We start from the raw sequence: 7,171 nt of genomic DNA on the forward strand, positions 1-7,171 counted from the left end.
AGCTAATGTGGATCCTAATGAAATACCAAATACTCATTCTGAATGTTTAGAATTGTTTTCCCCCGTAAGGCATACAATTGGTTTTGGATTCATAAATAGGCTTTTCAGTGAATAATGGTTGTGATGATCCTAACACCAAGCTCTGAATCCCCCTACCTGCCTCCCACGCTCTTGAAACTTGATTTCTTTGTGATGTCACGTACGACTAGATGACATATTACCGTAATGTCTTGGGACAACTCTTCTATCTTCAATCATAACTAACATATCTCACCTCTGCAAGTTGGATGAGCAATCCGACACAAAATGTATGAAAAAAAGGTAAGTGAATTTTAAAGTAATATTATAGCCAATGGGAGGTAGTCCTGACCAGGACTTGAACACGTGTCCAGCAACCTACATTACTCTCTTCCTTCGGGAGAGTGTGTCCCCCCCCATGCTTCTCTATACCAAGACCCTCATGTGTACTTGGATCTCCAATGTCCCCACAGGCACCATCCCTATTCTGACACCAATGTAGCAAATCCAGGGGGTAGCCCCAACCGGGACTTGAACTTGGGTCCAGCAACTGTCAAGCCAACACCTTACCGTTACACCAATAGGTCCAAACTTCTTGGTGAGGTTGCTAGGTGTTGGTTTAAGGTCGCTACAATATTGAATCTATGACAGTATGGTGAGTCGTAAGGATTAGCCTACATTTAATGAGTTTAATTTCACATTGTTCGATTTACTGTTGTGCCTAAAGCAAAGACAATGTTGATATTGTATCATGCTCTGTGACCTGGTGACTTAGCCTGTCTGCTCATATAATATTGAGCAGGCGTCAAATTGGCTTTAGGTGCCTTATAAAGCCACATTCCTTGATTTGTTTATAACCAATTGACAGCCCCGCCACTCTATAAAGTAGAAGGATGGGGCCCTAGACAGGCTATGCCCATGAGACACTCTTGGCATTCTCTCAAGCAGATTCACCTGGAATGCTTTTCCAACAGTCTTGAAGGAGTTCTCACATATGCTGAGCACTTGTTGGCTGCTTTTCCTTCACTCTGCGGTCCAACTCATTCTAAACCATCTCAATTGGGTTGATATCGGGTGATCGTGGATGCCAGCTCATCAGATGCAGCACTCCATCACTTATTGGTCAAATAGCCCTTACACAGCCTGGAGGTGTGTTGGGTCATTGTCCTGTTGAAAAACAAATGATAGTCCCTCTAAGTGCAAACCAGATGGGATGGCGTATCGCTGCAGAACGCTGTGGTAGCCATGCTGGTTAAGTGTGCCTTGAATTCTAAATAAATCAGTGTCACCAGCAAAGCACCTCCACACCTCCTCCTCCATGCTTCACGGTGGGAACCACACATGAGGAGATCATCCGTTCACATACTCTGCATCTCACAAAGACACGGCGGTTGGAACCAAAAATCTCAAATTTGTATTCCTCAGACCAAAGGACAGATTTACACTGGTCTAATGTCCATTGCTCGGGTTTCTTGGCCCAAGCAAGTCTCTTCTTCTTATTGGTGTCCTTTAGTAGTGGTTTCTTTGCAGCAATTCGACCATGAAGGCCTGATTCATGCAGTCTCCTCTGAACAGTTGATGTTGAGATGTGTCTGTTACTTACTCTGTGAAGCATTTATTTGGGCTGCAATCTGAGGTGTAGTTAACTCTAATGAACTTATCCTCTGCAGCAGAGGTAACTCTGGGTCTTCCTTTCCTGTGGTGGTCCTCATGAGAGCCAGTTTCATCATAGCCCTTGATGGTTTTTGTGACTGCACTTGAAGAAGTTCTGAAATTTTCCAAATTGACTGACCTTCATGTCTCAAAGTAATGATGGACTGTTTTTTCTCTTTGCTTATTTGAGCTGTTATTGCTATACTATGGACTTGGTCTTTTACCAAATAGGGCTATCTTCTGTATACCACCCCTACCTTGTCACAACACAACTGATTGGCTCAAATGCATTAAGGAAAGAAATTCCACAAATTAAGGCACACCTGTTAATTGAAATGTATTCCAGGTGACTACCTCGTGAAGCTGGTCGAGAGAATGCCAAGAGTGTGCAAAGCTGTCCTCAAAGGATGGCTACTTTGAAAAATCTCAAATATAAAATATATCGTGATTTGTTTAAAAAAAAATTGGTTACTACATGATTCCATATGGGTTATTTAATAGTTTTGATGTCTTCACTATTGTTCTACAATGTAGAAAAAAATTAAATAAAGAAAACCCCTTGAATGAGTAGGTGTGTCCAAACTTCTGACTGGTACTGTAGTTCTGAGTGGATTTTCTCTTTAATTAAGAGAAGGGATCAAGGAATGCTACAACGAGGAGTGGAACCGGAACCAGGAGCTCCACCCTCTCGCTTTACAAAATACGGGCCGAATGTCCCCTCCCCTTCCGAAATTCGAAAGATGCTAGCACCTGCGAAATCGTGTGATTTGTCCAAATAACCAGACAACCAGTGACGAAAAACCCAACCACCGTTATACTACGCGTCCCTTTATCCTACAGTCCATACAGATTCTACGGTACCAATTATGTTGACGTAGATAATCTGTCCACGAGAGATTAGGCCGCAAAACATGACACTTTGTCCATTATGACGTCAAGGTCAGATTTACAGACCATCTAGTTTATCCATATTTTTGTTGTAATTCTGTGATAAACTCTTCTGTGTTCAGATGGCCTAAAACTAGGGAACCTTTCTGCAATTTATATATGTTTTACATGACCTAATTAATAAATTAATTAAACATGCACCATCCTTGTCACGAATCCCGCCGAGGATGGTGCCTCTTCCTGTTCGGGCGGCGCTCGGCGGTCGTCGTCACCGGCCTACTAGCTGCCATCGATTCTTTTATTTTTGTTTCTGTTAGTTTGGGCTGATTGGGTGCACCTGTTTTGAGTTTAGTTTGGGGGGTAGGCTATTTAAGGGTAGGTAGCCCGCTGGCTGTTGTGCGGGCTTGTTTTCTGTTATGTTGGTGTTGGATTGTGAAGTGGATTTCTTTATTTTCTCGGAACAGTTTAGTCCGGTGTTTTTGGACTCCTTATTTCATGCGCCCGTATGTTTTAGGGCATGATCGTTTTCCCTGTGCATTGGAAAATAAATCCACGTTCCTTAAATCTGCTCTCTGCGCTTGACTCCATCCACCCAGTACTCCTAGTAGCTCTGACAGAAGCCCGCACCAATCTATGGAGTCAGCAGGAGCAGCGACCACCCCTCTCCCAACTATGGAGGAGCGTGTCCATCATCATACAGCTGTACTTCATCGTATCGGGTCAGCGATGGACCAGATGATGGAGAGGATGGAACGAGGGGAGAGGAGTGGTCTTCCGACGCCCCCTACAGCTCCCCTGCAGACGACACAACCCACTCCCACAGGGTCATCGGCTGGGACCAGCTCATTGCGTCTCACCCCCCCGAGGGTGTACGATGGAGCAGCGGCTGGTTGCCAGGGATTTTTGCTCCAGCTTGAGCTTTACCTGGCTACCGTGCGTCCGACTCCCTCGGGGGAGGAGAGTGTAAGCCTCCTTGTCTCCTGTTTGTCGGGGAGGGCCCTGGACTGGGCAAACGCCGTCTGGAACAGCCCAGACTCGGCTCGGGACCATTACGCAGAGTTCACCCGCCGGTTTCGGGCTGTATTCGACCACCCACCAGAGGGCCGAGCGGCGGGTGAGCGTCTGTTCCACCTTCGACAGGAGACGAGGAGCGCCCAGGAGTTCGCATTAGAGTTCCGGACCTTGGCTGCTGGTGCGGGGTGGAATGACAGGGCCTTAATAGACCATTACCGTTGTAGCCTCCGGGAGGACGTTCGTCGGGAGCTAGCTTGTCGGGACACCACACTCTCTTTAGATGAACTGATCGACATGTCGATCCGATTAGATAACTTGCTAGCTGCCCGCGGGTGTTCAGAGGGGGTCCTGTTCATTCCACCTCCCAGCCCTCCCGCTCCAACTCCGATGGAGTTGGGAGGAGCTGCATCTAGGGGGACCGGAGGAGGTGGCTCTTCTTGCACCTACTGTGGCCGGAGAGGACACACTTCGGACCGGTGCTGGAGGAGTCCATCTGGGAGTCGGGATGGCAGGCGGAATACTCCTCGGCCACCCCAGGTGAGTAGGCACAAAACTCACCCAGAGCTCCCTGTTGGTCACATGTTTTTGGTTATTTTTTTCCCCTGCGTTTTTCCCCTCTCTTCAGCATAAGGCGCTAGTCGATTCAGGCGCAGCAGGGAGTTTTATGGATCGCGGACTCGCCCGTAGGTTGGGTATTCCGCTGGTGCAGATAGACCCACCTTTTCCCGTGCACTCCCTAGATAGCAGACCGTTAGGGTCAGGGCTGGTCAGGGAGGCCACGATTCCGCTGGACATGGTAATCCAGGGGGATCATAGGGAGCAGATCAGTTTTTTCCTTATTGACTCACCTGGGTTTCCAGTGGTGTTGGGGGTTTCCTGGTTAGCAATTCACAATCCCCTCATTTCCTGGCGACAGGGAGCTCTTCAGGGGTGGTCAGATGAGTGTTCAGGTAGGTGTGTGGGAGTTTCCATTGGTGCCACATCGGTGGAGAGTCCAGACCAGGTTTCCACTGTGCGCATTCCCCCAGAATATGCCGATTTGGCTATCGCTTTTAGTAAGAAGGAAGCGACTAAATTACCACCTCATCGACGGTGGGATTGCGTGATAAACCTCCAGGAGAACGCTGCACTTCCCAGGAGTCACGTGTACCCATTGTCACAGGAGGAGACGTTGGCTATGGAGACATATGTCACGGAAGCTCTGGGACAAGGGTTCATTCGGCCCTCCATGTCACCCGCCTCCTCGAGTTTCTTTTTTGTGAGAAAAAAGGAGGGAGGACTGCGTCCGTGCATTGATTATCGAGGTCTAAATTCAATCACAGTGGGATTTAGTTATCCACTACCTCTCATCGCTACGGCGATGGAATCATTCCACGGAGCGCGTTTTTTCACAAAACTGGATCTCAGGAGCGCGTATAATCTGGTGCGTATTCGGGGAGGAGACGAGTGGAAAACAGCGTTTAGTACCACATCAGGCCACTATGAGTACCTCGTCATGCCGTATGGGTTGAAGAATGCTCCAGCCGTCTTCCAATCCTTTGTAGATGAGATTCTCAGGGACTTGCAGGGGCAGGGTGTGGTAGTATATATTGATGACATCTTGATCTATTCTGCCACACGCGCCGCGCATGTCTCCCTGGTGCGCAGGGTGCTTAGGCGACTGCTGGAGCATGACCTGTACGTCGAGGCTGAGAAATATGTGTTCTCCAAACCAGCCGTTTTCTTCCTGGGTTATCGCATTTCCACCTCGGGGGTGATGATGGAGTGTGACCTCGTTAACGCCGTGCGTAATTGGCCGACTCCAACCACGGTAAAGGAGGTGCAGCGGTTTTTAGGGTTTGCCAATTACTACCGGAGGTTTATCCGGGGTTTTGGTCAAGTGGCGGCACCCATTACCTCACTGCTGAAGGGGGGGCCGGTGCGTCTACGGTGGTTGGCCGAGGCAGATGGAGCCTTCAACCAGTTGAAGGCAAGGTTTACTGAGGCTCCCGTGTTGGCGCATCCGGACCCTTCGTTAGCGTTCATAGTGGAGGTGGATGCGTCCGAGGCTGGTGTTGGAGCCGTGCTATCACAGCGCTCGGGCACTCCACCGAAGCTCCGTCCCTGTGCTTTCTTTTCTAAGAAGCTGGAGCCGGCAGAGCGGAACTATGATGTGGGGGACCGGGAGTTACTAGCTATGGTCAAAGCCCTGAAGGTGTGGAGACACTGGCTTGAGGGGGCAAAATACCCTTTTCTCATCTGGACTGACCACCGCAATCTGGAGTATATCCGAGAGGCGAAGAGACTGAATCCGCGTCAAGCTAGGTGGGCCATGTTTTTTACTCGTTTTAGATTTACGATCTCTTACCGACCAGGTTCCCTCAACACTAAGGCCGACGCGCTGTCTCGTCTCTATGACACGGATGACCGGCCCATCGATCCGACTCCCATCCTTCCAGCCTCGTGTCTGGTGGCCCCGGTGGTATGGGAGGTGGACGCGGACATCGAGCGGGCGTTAAGGGTAGAACCTGTGCCATCCCAGTGTCCTACTGGCCATAGGTACGTACCGCTTGGTGTTCGTGATCGGTTGATTCGGTGGGCTCATACATGACCTTCTTCGGGTCATCCGGGGATTGAGAGGACAGTGCGGGGTCTTAGGAGGAAATACTGGTGGCCCACCTTGGCTAAGGACGTGAGACTCTATGTCTCTTCCTGCTCGGTATGCGCACAGAGTAAGGCTCCTAGGCACCTGCCGAGAGGGAAGTTACAACCCCTCCCGCTTCCACAACGGAAATGGTCTCATTTATCGGTAGATTTCCTGACTGATCTTCCCCCGTCTCAGGGGAACACTACTGTTTTGGTCGTTGTGGATCGGTTTTCTAAGTCCTGTCGTCTCCTTCCATTGCCTGGTCTCCCTACGGCCCTACAGACTGCGGAGGCTCTATTTACCCACGTCTTCCGTCATTACGGGGTGCCGGAGGACATCGTATCTGATCGAGGTCCCCAGTTCACGTCCCGGGTATGGAGGGCGTTTATGGAGCGTCTGGGGGTCTCGGTCAGCCTTACCTCTGGGTATCACCCCGAAAGTAATGGGCAGGTGGAGAGAGTGAACCAGGAAGTGGGTAGGTTTCTGAGGTCGTATTGCCAGGACCGGCCTGGAGAATGGGCAAGGTACGTCCCGTGGGCAGAGTTGGCCCAGAACTCACTCCGCCACTCCTCAACTAACATGTCGCCATTTGAATGCGTATTGGGGTACCAGCCGGTCCTGGCTCCGTGGCATCAGAGCCAGACCGAAGCTCCTGCGGTGGAGGAGTGGGTACAGCGCTCTAGAGAGACCGGGCGGGCAGTCCAGGCCTCTCTCAGGCAGGCCAGTGAGCGGCAGAAGAGGAGCGCTGACCGCCACCGCAGTGAGGCCCCTGTGTTCGCACCAGGGGACAGGGTCTGGCTCTCGACCCGAAACCTGCCCCTCCGCCTGCCCTGCCGGAAGCTGGGGCCGCAGTGTGTGGGGCCATTTAAAGTCCTGAGGAGGATAAACGAGGTGTGTTATAGATTACAACTCCCTTCTTACTATCGTATTAACCCCTCGTTTCATGTGTCTCTCCTCAGGCCGGTGGTAGCT

The sequence above is a fragment of the Salvelinus fontinalis genome, chromosome 21 (genome assembly GCF_029448725.1).
Source record: "Salvelinus fontinalis isolate EN_2023a chromosome 21, ASM2944872v1, whole genome shotgun sequence".
Taxonomy (NCBI): Eukaryota; Metazoa; Chordata; class Actinopteri; order Salmoniformes; family Salmonidae; genus Salvelinus; species Salvelinus fontinalis.